Source organism: Pristiophorus japonicus, chromosome 1, assembly GCF_044704955.1.
Source record: "Pristiophorus japonicus isolate sPriJap1 chromosome 1, sPriJap1.hap1, whole genome shotgun sequence".
NCBI lineage: Eukaryota > Metazoa > Chordata > Chondrichthyes > Pristiophoridae > Pristiophorus > Pristiophorus japonicus.
In genome coordinates, this window is record NC_091977.1 from 260,396,186 (window position 1) to 260,421,670 (window position 25,485).

Genomic DNA, 25,485 nt, shown 5'->3' on the forward strand with positions numbered 1-25,485 from the left:
CTAGTTGGGCTTCCTCTGGGCCTGACCCTGACTGGCAGAATGTAGAGAGGCCATGAAGAGCAGGATAACTGGCTAGAGGATAGAGACGGAGGAGGGAGAGGGGGAAAAGGGCTCTCAACAGGAGGCCATATTCATAGAGGGTCTTACCTCAACTTCAGTAAGAACCAGTGCATGAGACATATTCAGTTCACAAAAAAGGCCTGGAGTGAAATCTGTCAACTGCTGCAGCCACAACTGCAAACTCAAAGTATGGCAAGGAGAGCATTCCCTATGACTGTCAATATTGAACAGCTGCCAGTGTGTGTGAGCTGAGTTGCGGATGTAAGGCTTATCCAAGTGCCAAGTGTGTGAGGGTGAGATAAATCATATAAATTGAAGAGTACTGATTGATAGAGATTGTTGGAAGGTGGGTGTTGGGAGTGTAGTGAACTGAGCAGTGGATGAGATGATTGGTGCAGTTCGTAGGATATGGCATTTTGAAGATTGAACTCACTCACCTTGACAACTCATGTCAGATCATTAAACTTCTTCCTGCAATGCATCCATGTTCTTGGAGCAACACTCCTGGCATTGACCTCTGCTGCTACTATCTCCCACTGTCTCCTGAGCATAAGTCTTGAGACCTCCTGTCCTCCTTCTCTCCACCTCCTACACTAAGGCTTCCAGCGCTTTATCAAAAACATTGGTGCTTGCTCTCTCAAAAATTGAGCCAAATTGACAACATTTTTCAAAATCAATTCATTTCCTAACACTACTTCCAGCAGCCACAATCCACCTCTCCTTTAAGAGGTGCAGGCTGACTTTAAGTAACACTAACCACCTGTGATATCAGGCCCTTGCATGCAGGCAATGAACAGCGCAGCACAGAAATTGTGGAAGTCAACCGGCAGCACGAATTTAATGCAATGAACAGCTGCAACCCATTTTCAGGGATTTTTCAATTTACCCCCCCTCCCACCCCCTTCCTGTTTTGTCTCAGTCTCTGTGATATTTCTGTTGCTTGAGGCCATTAACATGGAAGTGTATCATATGTTTCTGCTTAAGCAGAAGTGGCAGTCTCATTGTGATAATTAATATTGCAAACTCCAGAACTGAGTAAAACCATTAATTACAATGACAGAATTTACTCTCTCAGAGACTTAAATACAATAAATCATGGCATGCTATGGATGTCTCAAAGTCCAACACATTCAAAAAACACCATATAATTTATCTTTACAGCTGATGAAACATTCACCCAGTTAAGGCGACCCCAGCATTCTCTTGCTTCAATGCTATATTTATCTCACACTTGCTTTTCTGTGTTTTACTGGCTCCTAAAATTGTTAATAAAGGGATGCAATAGCCCCATTCAACTGTCTCAACAAAGGCTCTCAAATCTAAAATTGTTGTTGTTTCAAATAGAAATCCAGATGGGTGTACTTGTCAGTAAGAAATACAGTGATTTAAAAAAACCTTTAGCAAATGCTCTCAATATGATGCATGAAAGTTCATTTAGCCTCATTTATAAAGCTGAAACATTCCATCACAGCAGATGTGCAGCTTCTAATAACAATTACATTACTGCTGTTTGCTTACAGATTCCTTCTAAGTCTACTTTAGTTGCATTTCCCTTTATTGCCTGGGGATAATCAAGAATCTAGAGTATTTCCAAGGGAAGTTACTGATATTTACTCTCTTTAATAGGATTGGATCATTACTTTTATGCACCTCGTAAAGCCAATCTGTACCTCTTAAAGGTGAGCAGCCTTCTGTTGATCATTAATGCAAAAAATGCTTCAGCAATAACCTGAATGGCTCAACAGGTCAGGGAAAGGGTACCCAGGTTCTCGGACACAGCACTCGAGCTTTCTGCAGGGGGTGAACATTGGAAGAGCGATCCTCTACCCACACGGGGCTAGAGGGCCCATCAGAAAGAAGGATGTGGGACCAGGTCACCAAGGCTGTGACTGTCAGCAATGTAGTCCCCAGGATCTGGCTCCAGTGCGCAGAGGTTTCATGACCTCAGATGAGAGGTCAAGGTCAATGAATGGATCCTCAAAAGCCGTCTTCTACCAACTGCACCAATAGTCTCAAACACTGCTCAATACATGACTCCCCCATCACTCACCTACCAACAATCTCTCCGAAATATGAGGCATACCTCAGATTCCTCACCACCTTGGAGGAGAAGGTGCTGGCCATTCTTGGCAGGGGCATAGCTGAAACCTTGGCCAGCAGCAGGGCAGAAAAATACAAGATGCCAGTCTCATATCCCCCTTCTCACATCCCATATTCCCCTCATTCCACAATATCTTCTGATTTACAAGCTGTACATGATGTAAACATGCAAATCTTGCTTTTCCCCCTTCTCTCAACACAACCCTACCCTTGTGCCTTCCTCATTTCAGACACCCAGGAAATTCAGCCTGCCCATCCAGTGGAGGAAGGAGAAGAAGAAGAAGTAGAAGAATTCATTTCACCCAGCCACCAACTCCGAGGATGTCCAGCTGTGCATGCTAAGGGCTAGACTTTCCACTTCACATCGCCCATTTATGGCCCATATATGGCCCAAAACGGACCTCTATTGCCCATTTTGAGCAAGAATTGGAAACTAGGCCCAAAAGATCGCCCGAAAAACAGGTGCCTAAGTTTCCATTTTGATCACCGAAAAGATCGCCGAAATTATAGCCCGCAGAAGGCCTATCCCAAGTTTCAGCATCAAGCATGCACTTCGCCGGGCCGATGCAAGGCCCAAAAGTGCTGAGAAATAGTTGCTTTTTCTGGGCCTAAGAGAAGGAAAATGGCACTACGGACACCATTTTGACTTCAGAGGAAGGATGGAGGATTAGTTGTGAGTTATTTAGAGAGTTAGTTGTACTCAGAATATTGGTACAGGGAATATAAATAGGTATTATTACGTTATTTTTAGTAAATATAATATAATTTATTATGTTTTATATATTGAATCTATTAAATAGCTTTTACATAGTGAACTTATTTACTGATATAAATTTAATAGGTTTTATAAATTGAATTTATTAAATAGCTTTTACATAGTGAAGTTATTTACTGATATTGTTGGAGCCTATCAAACTGACTGGTATACAGTGTAGAGAGTACAGAGAGTGCAGAGTACAGTGATTAGATATTGTTGAGAAATTATTAAAATTAGACATCAGCATGCTACACACTGCTGCATTTGACAGGTGACAGAAGCTCTTTACGCTCGTGGCGGGACTTCATAAGCTTAACAATGACCAGGGAGGCATGGACAGAGAGTACTTTTCGGTTTCCATAGAATACCAGACTTCCCCAAGGTGCAGGGAGCAATATACTGTACGCACATTGCCCTCAAAGCACCTTTAAAGAACGCAGAGGTCTTTTGTAACAGAAAAGGATTCCACTCGCTAAATGTGGACATTCAGATGCCGATTTACAGTTAGGGTTAATCAAAAGTTTCAATTGTGTGGGGTGTCCTTGTTGTCTTGCCTGCACTGGCCTATCATCAGAATTTATGCTTATTTTATAAAGTTTAGTGTTACTAAAGTGTTACTAAAGTACTCATATATTAAAATAATAAACAAATATGGAATAACATCTGTATAGTTGATAACTAATGTAACTAAGAGAGAAGACACACACAATTTATTGAATTAAAGAAACATTTTTTTATTAACAAATACGAAAAAAAAATTTGATAAACTATCCCTTCAACCCCCCGCCCCCCGCACCAACCCACCCTTCCCTCAAATACAAAATCTTAACAATTAACAGTTAACAATTAACCAATAACAATTAACTAAACTAACAAAACAGGAACAAGAAGAATTGAACAAGTGAACAAACTTTGTGAAAAAACGCCCCCCCCCTACCTGCGGCCACATTTCCCTCCAGATCCAGTCCCACCCCGTGTTCATACCCCACCCACCCATTTTGGTCTAAGCAGACCGACAACAAGACGTCGTGCAGAGTGGGACGGCAAGACTTCCAGACATGGTGGAGGTGACGGAGCAAAAGCGGAAGCCTGAAGCTCCACTTCTGAGTCAGGAGGAACTGTGTCCTCTGTACTCGCTTGCATGCGCGAGGTCTCACTGCGAGCAGACACGACACCTTTGGGTGCAGCGCTGTGTCCAGCCAGCAACGCATGCCATAGGGCATTGGTTGCGGCTGTCTGCTGCCAAATGGCCTCCAAGGTTTCCCTTACAGTCTGTGCTTGCTCGGAAGACCAATTAGAGAAGTTTGTGCAGAACTCACTCCAGGATGCTGGAAACTGTGACCGTCTCCCTGCACACGGATATCAAACTCTCTGTTTGGCCCTCCAGGTAGGGAGGACCTCCGTGGGTTCGGCGTTTGCAAAATGACGCGCCTTGGTGTCGTCACCTGCACACTGCTTGGTCCTGGTGCTTCTTCCATCCCCACAAAAAAATCTCTTCCTCCTCCTCCTCCTCCCGCTCCTCCTCCTCCTCCTCCTGCTCTTCCTCTTCCTCCTCTTCCTCCTGCGAGCTGTTGGAGGGGTCTAGATTTGCGGATGTCTCGGCTACCGAGCATTGCTTAACGGACACTTGACCTTAGAAAGATGAATGAAATTTCTAAACAACTCATAACAATACATATCAATATATATCAATATTTCAATATCAATATCAATATTTCAATAACCCAGAACATTGCAATACTTTTCAAAAACCATATGCACAAGGATTCATCAGGGTTAACATGGCCGCATTTGTAGATCAAGCCTACATCGAAATTATTGAATTATAATTGCATAACATTTCATGCATAGCTACGATATTTTTCATATGTATTTAGTAATGTTTGACACATTGCACATTTCCCATTACTCACGAGACTCAAGGGTGGGCTCGGCCACGCCATGGGTCGTGACCGAACGGCTTTCAGACCCCACCAAGATCACCGCAAGCTCTTCGTATGCATTAAGAGTGTGCACCGTCGTGGAGCCGCCACCCGTCCTCCTTTGCTTCGCATGGTCGATGTTTATCTTTTTCTGTAAATGATAATTTAACATTGTACGGCATAAGCTACTGTACTTGACAATAAACATTGAAGACTGACAGATTTAAATGTTCAATTATTACATAACATTGTAGTGCATATGAATAATTTTTAATATTATTCTAATTATAAACAGCAAGTAAATAATACATATGTATGATTTTAAATATAACTTTTAAATATGTTTCAAATATTAAAATACAACATACTCTGGTAGCTACATATGAATAATTTTTAATACTAGAACATGCAATTTACTATTTGGGTGAATAAATATAATTTTTAATTTAATGTAATTTTTAAATTAATGTTATTACTTTACATTATAAATAAATAACATTGAGGATTTTGTTTGCAATTTATAAACATCAAGTAAATAATACATAATAATAATTTATAAACATGAAGTAAATAATACGTATGTGTGATTTCAAATATGACTTTTAAATATGTTTCAAATATTAAATCCAACTTACTCTGGCAGCTGCCAGCAGGCTGTTCCATCTCTTGCGACACTGGTCAGCAGTCCGCATCTCATTTGATGCCGATGTTATGACATCGGCAATCTCCAGCCAAATTCGTCTATAGGCACGGGATGGAGGTTTCCCATGGCCACCCTGTGTCAAGTCCTCCCATCTTGTGGAGACCACATTTACAAGGGCCTCATTGGCCTCCTCACTAAAGGCTTTTGTCCTTTGCCTCTCCATCTCCCTTGCTTTTTGTGGTTCCATTAATTGACAGATTTAACAAAGTTAACAGATAGCCAATCGAAAATAGCTAACAATACAATTAAATTTAACATAGATTTTTAAAAGATTTCTCAAATTATCGAATATTTCTTCCTCATTGCTTCCTCAGTGCTTCTCTCCTTCTCTCTCCTCTCTCTCTCCCGCTCTCTCTGACCCTCCCTGTGTTTCTGAGCATGTGCGATGACCCATGAACTCTCCAAACGTGGCAAAAAAAATCAACCCCCAAAAAATCCCACACATGCGCACACCAGCATTGCGAGGGAAGCTTCTTTTTTACTTCTTCAGATCACCCATTTGACATCGTCGGGGTAAGGCTGAGTGGAAAATCGCGAAAAAAAAATGGGCCTTGTGCTGGCGATCAGCATGGGCGATACATCCCACATCGCTGGAATAAGGCCCATTTTTTTGGACCTTAGCCACCTAGTGGAAAGTCTAGTCCTTAGTCTCTTGTAAACAAATTTCAGCTAAAGCAACAGTTTGGAATACAGTAGCTGACAGGTGTTTTACTGCGCGACTTTTCTAATCGGGTTAATAGAGGTGCTTAGGGTGAATGAAGCTGTAACTATAAAGCTGTTTCTAATAAACATGTATGTATAGAACAAGAACGCCTTATTATTAGCAAAGACTGTGGGGGTGAAATTCCCCTGTTGTGCAACTGCTGTTAGCGCCTCCGGGGGGCACAAAAGTGTTTTTGCCCGTTGTGAGGGAGAGGACGCTTCCGTGCCCCAGCTGGTAGCACCCCAGGCCACTGCGCCTCCAACGATGACATCATCACTGTGCGCGGCGACCCCTTTTCGCCCTGTCACGGAAATTGCGCAGCGCCCCCTGAGGCCGCCATGGATGATGCCCGCGCCAGCCTTGCGGGCTACGAACCAGGCCACACACTGATTGCGGGCCGCTAATTAAAGGGGAATTGCGCTGCGCCACGCGCCGCCATCTTTTTTTTTTTAGCAACTTACCAGTTGCACCATTGTCCGATACTTTTGCGGGATCTGGGCCATGATCATGCATCCTGGTACACTGTTTCGGTGCCGGGCCATGGCCATGGCACCCCGCATCCCCGGTAGCGCAATGGAGGCCATCAAAGTGGCGGGGAGGGGCATTGAAACACATCAGCGCTACGCAGAGAGCGCTCCACGATGCGCTGCGTAGTGCCCCCGAGCCTACCCCAAGAGGAAGTGGAACACGCGACATTGTGGTCCACTTCCCGTGAGGTATGGTAACCCAAATTTTGCTTCCGGGGTGGGATTTCTGCGCTGGGCGCAGAATGTCCAGCCTCAGAAATTTTACCGCCCCAACCGGGGCGACAGCCAATTTCAGCCCCTGTGAATCAGAATAAATTCATTAAAAACACCACTAATTTCCATTCTAACTATATGAGTGCAGACTTTCCAGTCCACCAAGCATTTGGGTGTGTACACCCACCAGCCTTCTTCTGAAGCCTGGCCCATCAAAGTCATCATCTGACTCTGCTACAGTAGAACTAGTGTGTAACGTCGCCCTCTGGTGAGCGGCACCTGCGCTCTAATTTCCCCCCGCCCTGGATCCTGCGCACTGTGCCCTGTGTCTCACCAGGTGCAGGTTGCTCCTTTATCCTAGCCTTTAAAATACACGCAGTCTCTAAGTTGATGACTGCAAGTGTATGATCAAGTGACAGTGTCTCTTCATTTTCACTAGCTGGGAAGGCTCTATTTCTTGAGTATCTAAACTAAAAAAGGGCCAAGGGTTGGGTCATAGTGCAGAGCGCACTTACACCTTCTGCAGCTTTTGTGTCAGAAGAGATGGTAAGATGAGGGAGATGTGGCATGATAGATGGAGGATTAGGTATGCAGGTATCTTCATCATTGATCCCACAGGCCCCACTAGTGGCCATGCCATCAGCGATCTCCCTTCCCATGATGGTCAGCCCTGTCTCCTCTATTGGGGTTAAAACATGCAGATGTGCTTGTCCTCTTCTAGCTCTTTCCAGCTGCCTGCTGTTGCGTACAACCTTCTCCTGCAAGAGAGGACATATGTCAGTGAAAGTCCTGCAATATGTTTGAGTGATGTGACTGCAAAGGTTGAATAGCTGTCAGTGTGTGCGAGCTGTGAGTTGTGGGTGGGAGGCTTACAACAATGCTAAATTTGTGGGGGTAAGGTGAACCATATGAATTGAAGGGCTGAGTACTGATTGATAGAGATTGTTGGTAGGTGAGTTATGGGGGTGTTGTGAGTTGAGCAGTGGATGAGTCTCCTGGTACGGTTGGTAGGATATGCCATTTGAAGATGAAATTACTCACCTTGACAACTCGTGTCAGATTGTTAAACTTCTTCCTGCATTGCATAGGTGTTCTTGGAGCAACACTGCTGACATTAACCTCCACCACGACTTCATCTCACTGCCTCCTAATTATAAATCTGGATGGCCTTCTGCCACCCACCACCTCTCCCCCCCCCCCAACTCCCACCCTGTGGATACAGGATGTCTCTCCTCCTTTCCACCTCTTCCACCAAGACCTCTAGTGCATTGTCTGAAAACTCTGGTGCTCGTTCTCTCGCACATTCAGCCATTGCTCAAAATATCATAGTTCAGATTCACTTTTGAAAAAACACCCACCACTTCTTGCAGCCACAATACACCTCCCCTTTAAGAGGTGCAGGCTGCCTTTAAGTAGCACTAGTCACTCGCGTTATTGGACCCGCTGCTGTGCATGCAGCCAATGAACAGCGCGGGTAGTGCTGGCTGCATGTAGCAATCATTTTAATCGATCCTCATGCCGATTTTCGGGGGTTAACCAATTTCTCCCCCCTGTATCTGATCATTACATTCTTCTTGCAATTAGATTTCAGTCTCATTTGACTTTGTCCTTTGCATTACTTGATATAATTTTGCTTTGATTTATTTTATCCTCCTGTGCACATTATATCAGATATCTACAGTTTCTCAAAGTTATGGGTACCAGAGGATGGTTTTACTATTAAAGCAATAACTTCCATTTGCCCAGTGTGTATGAGGCAATAAATAGATCTTATATTGGTGCAGCCTTGGCATTAAGTCTGAACGTGGGAGACATTTATGCCAAATATACTCAAGACAAATGAGAGTTGCTTTTATGCTATAATTGAGTGCAGAGTGATAAGAGTAGTGTTGCATTTTGTTATGTCTTTCTGCCGATAGGTGATACCAGTCAAGTCTATAACTTTTTAATTTTTCTTAAAAAGAATTCTATGAAACCAGCACTTTTCCTCAATTGTATTTGTCATGTGACTGATTAGTTACGACATTTACCTTTGTAAATCTTTACTGTCACCTGACCCATGCATTGTTTAATCCATGCCTGTCTATCACAGTCTGTGGAAGTGATTGACGGATCCATATTCCTTTGTCACCTGTATGTCCTCTGTGGTGATGTGATATATGGACTATAGGGTGTAGATTATGGGGTAGTTTCTTTGAGTTCTTGTATGTGGTAAGGTAGTTTCCACACATTTCATATAGTTTGTATGTCTGAAATGTGCAGGCCCACTGCTCACTATTTTCCAACATGCGTTTGCTACATGCGAGACATCTCACCATGGGTGAGGAGTGAGGAACTCTACCCTTATATGTAAATTCAGTCATGCATATCATCCAAAAAATGTCAGGGTACACTAATCAGGAAAGGATCAGCAGGCTGGGTTACCTTTCCCTTGAAAAGAGAAGGTTTAGGGGTAACCTAATAGAGGTCTTTAAAATTATGAAAGGTTTTGATAGAGTAAACACTGTGAGAGTGTTTCCACTTGAGGACAAGAGCAAAATTAGAGACCAAATAGGATAGTCATCAAGAGATCCAATAGGGAATTCAGAAGAAACCTCTTTACCCAGAGAGTGGTGAGAATGTGGAATGTGTAACTTGCTACCACAGGGTGTGGTTGAAGCGAATAGCATTTAAGGGGAGTCTAGATAGGCATATGGGGGAGAAGGGAATAAAGGGTGATGCTGACAGAGTTAGGTGAAGAAAGACTGGAGGAGGCTTGAGTGGAGCATAAACGCCGCATGGACTGGTTGGGCCAAATTACCTGTATCTGTGCTGTTTAACCTATGTAATCCGATGTAAAATTGGATTGTATGGAAAACAGGTTAAAAAGCGAAAACAGATAGTCTAATTTTCAAATATGTCCTTTTAAGACAAGCAGCAACACCTACTTTTCACAGTTTGAATGTTCCGTTTACTTCAAAGTGGGAATAGTTTCTCTGGTCACTGTGTGTTCGTGACATTGTAAACGTAATAGAAAGATTTCTTTCAGTCGCTGTCGAGGCAATTTTAACCATACCTTCTGGGCAGGCGGACATTTAAAATTGTCCGAGAGACTTACCAGCTGATGTCCTACTCTGTTTCCATTGTCTTCTATTTTAACTTGTTGGTCTGATCAGGAAGCAAGGAGAGTTGCCTGATGCCAGCAGGGCCTTCTCTAAATAGGTAGATTGGGATCTGTGGACACCATCAGGCCCTGACTTCTATTTTAGCCAGTTGCCTGAGCAAGTAGATTGATAAAAATTAAAAAATATCTGCAGTTCCGAAAGGGTTAATGTTCATCATGAAAACAGTTCAACTCGTCTCTGAGCATGAATCTTCTTTCCCCATTCTGACCCAATGAATTTAGTGCCAAATTAGTTGTCTTTTATTTCCACTGGGACTAATGCCCTCTTAGAGCTGTCACAATATAGGGTTTACAAAAGATTAGTGGGCAATGTATAGACACAGACCTTGCTTTATATTTAACAGATGAGGTGAATTCCAGGCAGGAAAATAACATGTAAACTGCCTTGACTCCGTATATATTCCTAACCTTTAGAAGAGATTTATTTGATGTAAAGGGGTAGAAATTGCCCCCCCACCCAAAACAGGGTGCTCCCACCCCGTTTCAGTGGTTTTTAACCACAGCTGCGGTTCAGGTCGCCTCTTGAGCGACATTCGGCTCTTTGTTTTTTTTTGGTCTGGAAGCCGATCTTATTGGGGGCGGTGACTACACCTGAGGGGCAAAGACGTGGCGGTGATAGTAACTGAGGGGCAGAAGTTGGGTGCAGAGCAGAATCACCGCCGCGATGACTTCATCATGACGTTGTGTCACCATGGCTCTCCCCTTCAATTCAAGGGAAGAGCCTTCGCGATTTAAAAACTTCGGCCCACTGGGCCACAGGGAGGGTTTCGGCCGGGTGGGCCAAAGATTTTCCGAGGGGAATGCCGTCGTCGGGGTTTAGATCGGTGGTGCGCACGGTGATGATGCGCTTACCACGGATCGGCGACAGTGGAGCGGTGGGGGGATTGGGGCACCAGTGGGAAAATTCGGGGGGTGCGGGGGGGGGGGGGACAATTGGACTAGCAGCGGCCATTCCACCAAAAGTCGGCAGCCACACCACTCCACAGCATGACCGCCTATTTGCGGTGGTAAAAGGCCTTAAGGAGAGGGGCAATTTTGGCCCCAAACTCTTTTGCTACCAAGTGTAAATACCTTCCAACAAAATCCATTCAATTAAACTAAAATATTGGGCCATAAATTGCAGGCTCTCCGAATGCGTACGATGTGCGAATGCATCCGAAGAGGCCTGGCAAGTTCCGGGTTTAGGCGCACGCGAAGCACATGTGCCTAAAACCGGCACTTGAGGGCTGTCAACATTTCTTTTGACAGATCGGATGCCTCCCTGGGAGAAGGGCCTTCGGGAGTGGAGATTTGCGCTATTTGCCCAACTCTTGCCCAGTGAATGTCCTTCAAACTCTTACATCTGGTAAAAGCAAGTGTAAGGTCTGCTTTTTCCAGCGTAAGATTTTAAAAGATAGAAAAATAAAATTTTATGTTAAAAACCCTGTCCATTAAGGTAAGTTTATTGTTAATCGTATTTAAATATATTTTTTAAAATTTCAAAAAAATGACCTCGAAATCCCGGTCAATTGCTTCCAGCAGGCGATCGGGTAAAAAAGTTAAAAAGGATGCGCACTTACCTGAAGCTGCTGCGCCCATGAGAGATCCCACTCCTGAAGCCTCCACTGACTGCGCGTCGCAGCGCGTGCACGTCAGGACATGCGCAGGACTAGAGCTGGAGTCACATGGCTCTGGGCAGCCAATCCAGGTACAGTATATTCTCATTCATAATAATGGGAGCTCCGTAAGTTGGAGTTCCCATTATTATGGTTGAGAAACCCCCCCACCACCCCAACACCCAAAACACAAAAAAAAAGAAAAAAAAACACATATTTTTATTATTTTAAATTAAAGTTATTTAGAAAATTATAGAAAATATATATTTTTCTGATTTTTTTAAAACGTTTTTTTAATTATGGTTACAAATATACTTATCGTAGTGGGCAGGGTTTTTAAACGATAAAATGTGTTTTTTAAATGTAATTTTATTATGTTTTTGTGTATTTTAAAAATCATACGCCTGCTTTTATCAAGTGCAAGAGCTTTCAGGACATCTGCCGGGCAAGATATGGGTAAATACCACAATCTTGCCCATGCAAATGTCCTGGCTACTGAGATGCGGAGGACAGATCGGAAAAGCCAGTTTTCAGCACATGCACATTGTGCGTTAAAAAACGGGTTTGCGATGCATTTCCGGGTCCGTACACACTCCATATGGACCCAGCAGGCTGGAATTTCTGGGCCAATAACTTTTGTTCTAAAACATTTAATTGAATTTAATTTCAATAAATTTTAATATGTGAGGTGTTTTTTTATTTACTGTGTTGTGTTTCTTTGTTTTGGGCGAATTCTCATTGATAGTAATGGGAGCTCATAAAAATGGATCACACCATTATTATCAATGAGAATACTTCATGTTCATTGGTGGTTCAGGCTCATGTGATCCCAGGATGCTCGTACGATCCTGGGATGCATGGGCCTCTGCGCTGAGCTGTGCATCTAGGCCTCAGAGCCAAAGTGTTCGTTCCTCCGTGACCACCAGGCACTTCTGTATAAAAAAATTGGGGTCAGAGGCATCTGCCCGCAGGAAGCCTCTGAGCGCAATTTCTGGCCCATTGTTAACAGAAGCCTCATAGCCTAACTATCCCCATTCTTCATTAATGATTGTGGATAAAGCATTATACATAGTTGGATAAAGTGAAGGAAGTTTATTGAGGCATACAAAAGTAGGTTATCCTGCAACACAGTCAGGCCATATGCCACGTTCACAGGCAGTACAACACACATGCTGGAAGTAATCCAACAAGATACATAATTAGGGCTCATTTATCTTTAGCTGGTTCCATTTGACACATAGTTTTGCAAGGTAACTTCAACCTGATGCATACTTCTGTTTTATCTTAAGTAGTATCTTAAGTTACTTATTACTAATGCTACATATCATTGAATCTAGTCTCGCTACATCTTCCGGCTCAAAACTCTCAGATTTGCTTCATCCTTGGTAGCAGTAATGCTGCTTTTCAATAATTTGCAAGACCATCACCAAAGTGTTGCTGGCTGCTGGCCATCATGATCCGGCAGATTTATTTTTGGGTTACAGCCAGCTCCGTAAGCCCCATGCAATGGAAACCAGTACTGTGAACACGGGAGTTGCTCAATATAAAAGCAGTTTTAGAGAAGAAGAGTGAAAGAGGAAGAAAGAAAAAGGGAGAGAGTGAGGGAAGAAGGGAGAACAACTTAACAGTATTTTGATGGAAAAGTGAATTTTTAAAACTCAGTCGAATTATATCAGTAAGCTCATCATGCAAGTTGTCAATCAAGTTCTCCAACCTGTGTCCCAGTTTCTCTGTCTCTGTCACATCTGCTCTGTTAGTGTTACCTTACACATCAGAGCTTCTGAAATGTCCACATTTTTCCTCAGGAATAGATTCCCCTCCTCCATGATAAACAGGATTCTAGACTGGATCCATCCATTTTACAATCTTTCTCTTTCATCCTATTGCCCTTCTCACAATTATGACGGGGTATCCCTTGTCTTAACCTACCAACCCACCAGCCTTCACACTTGCCAGATCAACTTCGGCCATTTCTGTCACCTCCAAGCACAACATACCATTACCTCTGTGCCACCCTGGTTAATTTTTCTATCAGCCCTATTTCCAGCTGCCACATTGCCGTGCAAATACAAAATGTCATGTATCTTACATTATTATACATAACTGTATCCTAACATGCTATACATGACTGTAATAAGATATGACCTGTAACCACCAGCATACCTTACCACCAGGGGTGCACTTGCAAGAGACAGGTATATAAGGGCAGGTCTCAGAAAAGTGCAGCATTCCAGAGCTGTTAAATAAAGGTGCAGGTCCAGAGTGACCTTGACTTCACTATATGCCTCGTGTGAATCTGTACTGAGGGGACAGGACTTCACAGTGGCGACGGGTTACAGGATTACAGAATCCACAGAATGGCAAAGAACGGATCAGATGAAAAGTACAATGTGGGAGACAATTGGGAGGACTTTATAGAAAGGCTCCAGCAAAGCTTTGTAACCAAAGACTGGTTAGGCGATGATAAGGCAGACAAGAGAAGAGCCCATCTCTTGCCCAGCTGTGGCTCGAAAACATACACTTTAATGAAGGATCTGTTGGCACCCGAGAAACCAGCAAGCAAGTCGTTTGAAGAATTGAGCACACTGGTAAGAGACCACCTGAAGCCAGCGAGCAGCCTGCACATGGCCAGACACAGGTTCTACAACTACAGACGCTGTGTGGGCCAGAGCATATCTGACTTCGTGGCGGAACTTCAGAGGTTGGCTAGTTTATGTGAGTTCTCCGACGAACTGAGGAGAGAAATGCTGAGAGACTTTTTCATTGAAGGAATAGGCCATGCAGGAATATTCCGAAAGCTCATAAAGACCAAGAACCTGACCTTAGAGGCAGCAGCACTGTTTGCACAGACATTCTTGGTAGGGGAAGAACAAACGAGATTGATTTACAATGAAGGTACGACAACTAACGAAATATTGGAACAAGAAGTTCACAGCACTAAACAAGCTGCTACCCCCACACACAGACAAAACCGGGAAAACAGGTTCTCGACTGCAGTCAGCAACCCACAATGCGAGCAATCAACGACAAACTGAGAGAAGCTCAAGAGAGATCAGTCAGACGCAGCTCATTCTTTGGAAACTCTTTGAACAATGGAACAGGTCTGTGCTGGGGTGGGTACTCGGCAAGGGGATGTCAATTTCAGCAGGCTGTTTACAGAAATTGTGAATATACAAGGCATTTGGCCTGCATGTGCAAAGAAACGGCAACTCGGCTGGTATACGAATCGGATGGGTCGGAAAGCAAACCAGAAGATGGTGGGGACAGTACCCGGGACATCGGTCTACAGCAGGTCAACACGATCAATGGCCGCTACTCCTACAACAGGACGCCTCCTTTAATGATGAGGGTCCTACTCAATGGGATATCTGTCAACACGGAGCTGGATACGGGAGCGAGTCAATCTCTCATGGGCGCTCAACAATTTGAACAACTGTGGCCGCATAAAAGAGACAGACCAAAACTCACAAGGGTCGACACCACACTAAGGACCTATACCAAAGAAATCGTACCAGTCCTCGGCAGCACCATGCTCTCTGTCACACACAAAGGGACAGTGAACCGACTTCCCCTGTGGATTGTCCCCGGAGACCTCCCAGCACTGCTGGGGAGAAGCTGGGTGGCAAAACTAAACTGGAAACGGGATGATGTCCATGCCATGTCATTAGAGGAATGGACCTCCTGCTCAACAGTTATAAAGTGATTTGAACATCTCTTTCAGCCAGATGTGGGCACTTTCAAAGGGGCCAAAGTCAAAATCTACATCACACAGGATGCTAGACCAGTCCATCACAAGGCCAGAGCTGTACCCTATGTGATGAGGGAAAAGATTGAACATGAACTCGACAGGCTTCTGCGGGAAAGCATTATATCACCTGTGGAATTTAGCGACTGGGCAAGTCCCATCATCCCAGTCATGAAGCCTGATGGATCCGTACGAATCTGTGGGGACTACAAATCTACCATAAACAGAGTCTCCCGACAGGACCAGTACCCGCTGCCCAGAGCGGAGGACTTATTTGCCACATTGGCTGGAGGTAAACTTTTCTGAAAATTAGACCTCACATCTGCATATATGACGCAAGAATTGACCGAGGAATCCAAGCTACTCACCACCATCAACACACATCGAGGCCTTTTCATGTACAATCGATGCCCATTCAGCATCAGGTCGGCAGCTGCCATATTCCAGCGCAATATGGAGAGTCTGCTCAAGTCCATCCCGGGGACGGTTGTATTTCAAGACGACATACTTATCACAGGCATAGACACCAACTCCCATCTCCGTAATTTGGAGGAAGTACTAAAGCGGTTGGATCGGGTAGGCCTACGAGTGCCTGTTTCTCGCACCCGAGGTTGAATTTTTGGGCAGAAGGATTGCCGCTGATGGAATCCGCCCAACAGAGTCCAAAACAGAAGCAATTCGCCTGGCACCCAGGCCCCCGGAATGTTTCAGAACTGCGCGCCTTTCTCGGGCTACTCAATTACTTTGGGAACTTTATGCAGAACTTAAGCACGCTGCTGGAACCTCTCCACGTGCTACTCAGAAAGGGGTGCGATTGGTTTTGGGTGGATGCCTAGGAACGCGCCTTCAATAAGGCACGCAACCTTCTGTGTTCCAACAGTGTTTTGACTTTCTTTGACCCAGGTAAAAAGCTAGTTCTCACATGCGATGCATCAGCGTATGGGGTCGGGTGCGTATTGCAACATGTCAATAGTGCGGGCAAATTACAACCCGTAGCTTATGCCTCCAGGTCACTTTCGCGGGCGGAGCGCGGGTACGGAATGGTCGAGAAGGAGGCGCTCGCGTGCGTGTACGGTGTCAAAAAGATGCACCAATACCTTTTCGGGGCCAAGTTCGCATTAGAAACCGACCACAAGCCCCTCACGTCCCTCCTATCCGAGAGCAAGGCAATAAACGCCAACGCCTCGGCGCGAATTCAATGGTGGGAACTCATGCTGGCGTCCTACGACTATACCATAAGGCACAGACCAGGCACAGACAACTGTGCCGACGCGCTCAGCAGGCTATCCCTGGCGACCACAGAAGGGTCTGACGAACAGGACTGTGAGATAGTCATGGCAATCAATGCCTTTGAGTCCACAGGTTCGCCCATGACAGCTCGCCAAATCAGAGCCTGGACGGCCAGCGACCCCACGTCATCCTTAGTAAAAAGATGTGTCCTAACCGGTGACTGGGCAGAGACTCGCGATGCCTGCCCCGAGGAATTAAAACCCTTTCACAGGCGCATGCATGAGCTATCATTACAAGCAGACTGCCTGATGTGGGACAGCCGAGTAGTCATGCCTCTGCGAGGCAGAGAGGCATTTGTCTGGGAGCTCCACCGCGAGCACCCGGGGATCGTTCTCATGAAGGCCATAGCCAGATCCCACGTCTGGTGGCCTGGTATTGACGCGGACCTGGAGCTCTGCGTCCGAAGGTGCACCATTTGTGCCCAACTCAGCAATGCCCCCAGGGAGGCTCCACTGAACCCCTGGCCCTGGCCTACAAAACCGTGGTCGTGGGTGCACGAAGACTATGCGGGCCCATTCATGGGCAAAATGTTCCTCGTAGCTGTAGATGCATTTTCAAAGTGGATCGAATGCACCATTTTAAACTCGAGCACAACCTCCACCACTGTGGAGAGCCTCGCAACCATGTTTGCAACGCACCGAATCCCTGACATATTGGTCAGTGACAATGGTCCGTGCTTCACCAGCGCAGAATTCCAAGACTTTATAATTGAGCATGGCATAAATCACGTCAAGACGGCACCATTCAAGCTGGCCTCCAACAGCCAGGCAGAGAGAGCAATGCAAATCATTAAACAAGGCATGCTTAAAATCCAAGGTCCCACGCTGCAGGGTCGCCAGTCGCGACTGCTGCTGGCATACAGATCTCGTCCGCACTCATTGACTGGGATCCCCCCCGCGCAACTGTTGATGAAAAGGACTTTAAAAACAAGGCTCTCATTAATCCTCCCAGACATGCACGAAATCGTTGAGGCAAAGCGCCATAAGCTGACTGAGTACCATGACAGAAATTCGAGGGGGAGATGGAATGAGATAAGGGACAAAGTGTTTGTACTAAACTATGGCAGGGGTCCCAAATGGCTTGCAGGGAGAGTAACGGGCAAGGAAAGAAACAGGCTACTGGTAGTACAAATCGATAATGGCAAAACCTGCCGGAGGCATGTAGACCAAGTCAAAAGCAGATTTACCAACAACACTGCGGAACCAGAGGCGGACTACAATGTGGAATTCGCACCACACCTGGTGGACAGACAGAGGGAACAACCTGAGGAAAGGGCAATCCCAACAGACAGCCCAGGCGAGTCAACAACAATCACACCAATCGAAACAGACAGCCCAGGCGAGATACCAGCAACCACACCCAAAGAAAAACAGATACCAAGGCAAACAACTGAACCACAACTCAGACACTCCACGCAAGAGCGTAGACTGAACCTATAAAGACAATAAGACCTTGGGGGAGGGTGATGTCATGTATCTTAGATTATTATATATAACTGTATCCTAACATACTATATATGACTGTAATAAGATATGACCTGTAACCACCAGCATACCTTACCACCAGGGGTGCACTTGCAAGAGACAGGTATTTAAGGGCAGGTCTCAGGCAAGTGCAGCATTCCAGAGCTGTTAAATAAAGGTGCAAGTCCAGAGTGACTGTGACTTCACTACATGCCTGGTGTGAATCTGAACTGAGGGGACAGGACTTTACACAAAAGAGGCAACATCTGCCCATTGACCTCCTCCCAAGAACTCATTCCATGTGAGACACCAGTCTAAGCTTCCTCCAATGGGGTATTCTTTATCTGCTGCGCACAGTGGCTCTACATTGGGAAGGCAAAATGCAGATTAGGTGATCGCTTTTCTGAACACCTCTGTGATGTCCATAAGTGGGACCCCAAGCTCTCTGTCACTTGCCACTTCAATCCCCTGCTCCACTGCCACTCTGATCTCTCTGTCTTTGACCTTTACACTGTGCAAATGCAACTCACAGCAAGCCACTAAGACAGCACCTTGGGGAGAAATTCGGTTGTGCCTCATTTGGGACGGTAACCCAGGCAGAGCGGTAATCTTAGCGCTTTGAAAAGGTTTGCGCCCTCCGCCCATAAATTGATCAGAATCGGTCGAAGAGCTGACAGGGGTGGTAAATCAGCTGTTGCACCCCAGAGCTGGGAGGACACTAATGAAAATGCGGGTGCTAAATTTAACCGAGTCATTGCGCATGCACCCAACTCCAATTCAGATCCCGGGAAAGGCCGAGTCTTAAAGGCGGAGCATAGTAATGGACTCATTAAAGTTTTCAAAATCACTTTTTCTCAAGCTGACCTCTTATTTCTGTCTTCCGCTGTAAACTCGGAGGCTCATGCACCATGCTGTGTATAAAAGTTGCGCTGATTGTGACCTCCGACAGAAGAGCTTCCTCATAACTTTTGTCATGTATGTAACCATCATGCAACGGTAATCTTCAAGTAACTGTAACCTTCATGCAACTCCTGTAAACTGTACTTATATCCTAGAAATGCACACCCTCACCACAGGGGGTGAACTTATGCGAGACACTCCTCACCTCAGTTTCCAGGTATAAAAGTGGATGTCCCACCCAGGGTCAGCACTCCTTGGTCCTGGGAATAAAGGTTAAGCTCACGTAGTGACTGTGTCTACAGTACATGCCTCGTGTGAGTTTGTAGTACGGTGCAAGGATACCACATTTGGTGACGAGAAACGGGAATCACCGAACCACGAGAATGGCCACTGGTAGCACTGTGTGGGTGAGGACTGGGACGACTTCATGGAAAGACTCCAGCAGAGCTTTGTCATGAAGGACTGGCTGGGAGCGGCAGCGGCTGACAAGCGGAGGGCGCAACTACTGACCAGCTGCGGACCACAGATGTATGCGCTGATGAAAGACCTGCTCGCACCCCAAAAGCCAGCGGACAAGTCCTTTGAAGAGCTCAGCCAGCTGATCAGTGAGCATCTCAAGCCGGCGAGTAGCGTACACATGGCCAGGCACTGGTTCTGCACACACCGGCGTCGGGAGGGACAATGCATCTCGGACTTCGTTGCGGACCTGCGGCGCTTGGCCAGTCTCTATAAGTTCACAGACACCTGCAGGGGGGAGATGTTAAGGGACTTTTTCATTGAGGGCATTAATCATGCCGGGCTTTTCAGGAAGCACATAGAGGACAAGGACTTGACTTTAGAAGGGGCGGCATTGATAGCTCAGACCTTCATGCCAGAGGAAGAGGAGATCAAGCTAATTTATGTGCGCAGCCCTGGTCCCAACGTGGCGATGGACCAGGGAGTTAACATTGTGAACGCAGCCGCAGGCAGGCAAGGGCATTTCGAAACCGCCCAGGCAGCAACAGACATTAGGGTGGGCCCGCAACAGAGACAATGCCATCTCGAGGAACAATGCGTCCTGCGATGGAACCATTACCACCCATCATCAGAATGCTTAGAAACAACCAAATGGGCAATCAGAGAGGAATGCCTAGTAACAGTCCCTTTGTTAACAACAATCTCAGCTCATGCTGGAGGTGAGGGGGTAGACATACTGCGAAAAGCTGCAGGTTCCAGCAATATACCTGTAGGATTTGTAACATCAGTGGATACTTGGCCAGGATGTGAAAAAAGGCTGTGGCGAGGCTAATCTGCGAGACAGAGGAACCAGACGAGGGGTCTGCAATGTAGGATGATGCCTGGGGAAAAGCCACGGACGCTGAAGTTCAGCAGGTTCACGTGGCTAACGTCCACAGCTCATACACTAAAATGGCAACCATGATGATGAATGTTTTATTGAATGGCATCCCGGTGTGCATGGAGCTGGATACGGGAGCTAGCCAGTCACTTATGAGCACCCAACAATTTGAGAGAATATGGCCACACAGAGCTAGCAGGCCCAAACTGGAACGCATTGACGCGCAGCTAAGGACGTACACCAAAGAGATCATTCCAGTGCTTGGCAGTGCAAACTTAGTGGTAACACATAATGGATCACAGAACCGGCCGCCACTCTGGATCATCTCGGGGAATGGCCCCGCGCTCTTGGGGAGGAGTTGGCTAGCTGAGATGGCTAGCTGAGATGAATTGGAAATGGGGGGATGTGCACGCCATTTCATCTGTGGAGCAAAGTTCATGCTCACAGGTCCTACAAAAATTTGGGTCACTGTTTCAGCCCGGTGTCGGAATGTTCAAGGGCATTAAAGTAGTGATACGCATCACTCCGGATGCCAGACCAGTGAACCACAAAGCCAGAGCAGTGCCGTATGTGATGCATGAGAAAATTGAAAGTGAATTGGACAGGCTGCTCAGAGAGGGCATAATTTCGGCCGTTGAATTCAGCGACTGTATCCTGACTAGGGATTGGGCGTCCGCACACCGGGCATGCTCTGAGGAGCTCAGACCGTTTCAGAGATGGATGGATGAGCTCTCCATCTAAGCCAACTGTCTGCTATGGAGCAGCCGGGTAGTCATGCCCCAGAAAGGCAGGGAAGCGTTCATCAGGGAACTCCACAGCGAGCACCCTGGCATTGTGTTAATGAAGGTCATTGTCCGGTCACATGTGGCCGGGGATTGACTCAGACCTGGAACACTGGGTTCGCAGGTGCATGACGTGTGCCCAGCTGGGCAATGCTCCCAGGGAGGCCCCACTCAGCCCGTGGCCCTGGCCCACCAGGCCATGGTCACGTATTCACGTTGACTACATGGGGCCGTTCATGGGAAAAATGTTCCTGATCGTTGTCGATGCATACTCGAAATGGATCGAGTACACCATATTAAACTCGTGCACGACATCCATCACCGTGGAGAGTCTGCGTATGGTTTTCACGACCCACGGCTTGCCGGACATTCTGGTCAGCGACAATGGCCTGTGTTTCACCAGCCATGAATTCCAGGAGTTTATGTCAGGCAATGATATCAAACACGTCCGGACAGCGCCGTTCAAGCCGGCTTCCAATGGCCAGGCGGAACGTGCGGTCCAAGTCATAAAACAGAGCATGCTATGCATCCAAGGACCCTCCCTTTAGTACCGCCTATCATGCCTCCTGCTGGCCTACAGGTCCCGCCCGCACTCGCTCACGGGAGTCCTGTCAGCGGAGCTCCTCATGAAATGCACGCTTAAAACGCGGCTGTCCCTCATTCACCCAGCCCTGGCAGACATTGTTGAGGGCAAGCGCCAGTCCCAAACCGAGTTTCATGATCGAAACTCAAAGGGGAGGTGTATAGAAATGGATGACCCGGTATTTGTTCTTAACCATGCTTTGGGACCCAAGTGGCTTGAGGGCACAGTAATTGGCAAAGAAGGGAATAGGGTTATAGTGGTCAGACTAAACAATGGGCAGATATGCCGCAAACACTTGGACCAAGTAAAGAAAAGTTTCAGCATAGACACGGAGGAACCTGAAGAAGAGCATAAGATGTCACCCACACCACTGCCAGTGGATGAGCAATGAGGACAATCCACAGCATGCACAGTCCCTGCGGCCAGCCCAGACAGGCCAGAATCACCTCAAGTGACAGAGACGCATGCCGAGGCTCAGCCACCAGAGTCACAACTGCGGCGCACCACGAGAGAGCGTCGACCACCTGAAAGACTTAATCTTTGACACAAAAAGACGTAAGGGGGGAGGTGATGTCATGTATGTAACCATCACGCAACGGTAACCTTCATGTAACTGTAACCTTCATGCAACTCCTGTACACTGTACTTATACCCTAGAAATGCACACCCTGACCACAGGGGGTGAACTTGTGGGAGACACTCCTCACCTGGGTTTCCAGGTATAAAAGGGGGAGGTCCCACCCAGGGTCAGCACTCCTTGGTCCTGGGAATAAAGGTTAAGGTCACGTAGTGACTGTGTCTACAGTACATGCCTCATGTGAGTTTGTAGTACGGTGCAGGGACAGTAGCCATCAGTTATTGACTCTGTAAGCCTGTACCGACTATTGTTCTTGACGGCCGCTAAATGAGGCGGCCGCACCTAATTTTATGAACGGGATGCAAGTGTAGGCGTTGCACCAGGAAAACACCATGATCAGAGTGATCATCAGCAGTCAGGCGCTACTGGTTTGCATCCCCGGTGAGCCTCTAATGAATTTGTGGTCAGGGTGCTAAAAGCTGCACTCGCGGTCGGTAACCTCTTACGCTCCCATTAATATACCTCTGGCTGCTAATTGAGGCATTAGACAACCGAAAATCTAGCCCAAATCATTCCAATGGGCACGTTTGAACTTTGGCCTTAATATTGACTTCAATAACTTCAGACCATAATTCAGCTCTCAATTGCTGTCTAGCTTATTAATGTGGGGTGCTAGGTCACAATCAAGAGGAGATGCCCAGGTCCCCCTACCCCTATGTAAGGAAGTCGATCAATATAATTTTAAAAACTCATCATCTGCAGGGCTCCTGGCCAATGTCCTAGCTTGGAGCCAAACACCTACCGCTCCATCAAACCCCGATTCCTCCCTTCTTGAGGCAGGTATGCCTCTTCCAGTGTTACACCAGATCCTTGAGGAGATGGGGAAGTGTGAATGCCTGATGTAGGGAGTCCTGCTAACTAGCTAAGTGACCTTGTAAGGGGTAAGCAGGGTGGGAATTCACAAGTAAGGACAGAATCTGGCATGTATGAGTCTGAATTCTTTTCTAAGCTTTTCTGCCAGATTCCTGCCAGAGTTATACCAAAGGCAATTCCGCTCCATGTTTGGCTCTAAGCTATTATAATCAATAATGGTTTTCCTAATCATCAACTTGATAAATATGTGTGGAAGATATCAGTCCTAAATTCTGCAAGGATTTTCCTAGTCACCTGCAAGAGACCAATGGAACCCTTGTGGAATTTTATGGTCATCATCTAAAATCAAAGTTTTATATCTACCAAGAACTTTCAGTTTGCCACACTTTTCTCATCTCGATTTCTTGATTGACTTAAGCAAAACAGCAGCAAATAAGAACCACTGAGATAGCAAATCAAATGCAAGGTGAGCAGCTAGAACATTACTAGTAGCAAGCTACTAAGTATTTATGAGAACAATCAAACCTGAAAGGAAATAAAAGAGAAAAAAAAACGAACCAATCGAATTACTCAAAAAGTTTTTCCAAAAAAAATCAGTTGGCATTTTCTTCCCAGTAACTGAAATTTCTAGGGATCGAAATTCAGTACTGCCGTTTTTGAGGTGGTGTTCCCGCCCGAGTGCTGATTTTAATGCCAGGCGTTAGGTGCAGGCTCAAACAGCCAAATTCAGTTTTTACGGCCAAAGATGAGAGAGCAGCGCTAAAAAGTGATGTTGCGCACTCATCCTTGGGCGGGAGCTCAGGAGGCCGATTGTATTTCACAATGGGAGCTGCTGCCATGCGAGCTGGAAAATGGGAAGAAAATGGAAGAAAACAAAAAAACTCAAACTTCTCTGACTGACAATCTTCCCCACTGTTACAACGAATGAGAAGAAGATGAAATAAATTTTAAAAAACTTACCTTGATTCCCTGGGCAAATACTCCCGAGCAACGTGATGTTCTCTCTACTTTTCCTAGGCAGTATGGACACCTTGCCATGAGGTGTCCGTACAAACCAAACATCGCGGGAGCGGCGCCAAAGGGGCATTGCACGCTGTATGATGTCACCACGCGGGTGGCATTAGACGGCGCAGTATTACCTCTTCGCACCTCTACCAAAGAGCCATCGAATTTCTCCTGAGCCGTGGACACTGCTTAACACCGACGGTAGGCCTTTGCCGCCCATTAACCACCTAGCACTGGTGCTAACAGGTGGCGTTATAAAGGGAACTTTGATCCCCTAGTGTCCAAAATATTGGCTCAGAATTTGTGGTCAGCGGCGATCTCTGCAGGCAGCTTTCTTCAGGGCCAGCGGCAAGCGATTTTTGTGGTGAGAAATTTACCTTTTTCGACATGTAATTGATTGCAGCACTCTGTAGCGGGAATTCCTGAGTGCAATGCTGCTGTGACATCAACAAACTGTCTAAGCAGCCAATCACATTGCAGAATTCTCAAAGACAGGGAACCATGAGAAGAGAAGTTGCTTTTATCCAAAATTTCTAAAAATGTTACAGAGAGCAAAACAAAGATTAAACAATTAAAAAAATGTTATTAAAGTTTCTTAAAAATTTGAATATTTATCACAATGGTGAACTTTGACACTCCTTGAAATTCAAATTATTTTTCCATGGTCATAATATTTGTTAAGCAGTCTTCTTCTTCTTAGGCAGTCTTTCGGAGTCAAGGATGACTTGCTTCCACCCTAATGAGTCCAATAAGGGACCTACAGTCTCTGTCAGAGGTGGGGAGGACGGTGGTTGAAGGGACGGGTGGGTGGGGTGCTTGGGTTGTCGTGCGCTCCTTCCGCTGCTTGCACTTGACTTCCGCTTGTTCCCGGCGAAGAGACTCGAGGTGTTCGGCGCCGTCCCGGATGCTTCTGCTCCACTTTGAGCGGTCTTGAGCCAGGGATTCCCAGGTGTCGGTGGGGATGTTGCACTTTTTCAACGAGGCTTTGGGGGTATCCTTGAAGCATTTCCTTTGCCAAACTGGGGCTTACTTACCGTGTCGGAGCTCTGAATAGAGCGCTTGTTTTGGGAGATTCATATCGGGCATGCGGACGATGTGGCCCGTCCAACGGAGCTGATCGAGCATGGTCAATGCTTCAATGCTGGAGATGTTAGCCTGAGCAAGAACAGTGACATTGGTGCGCCTATC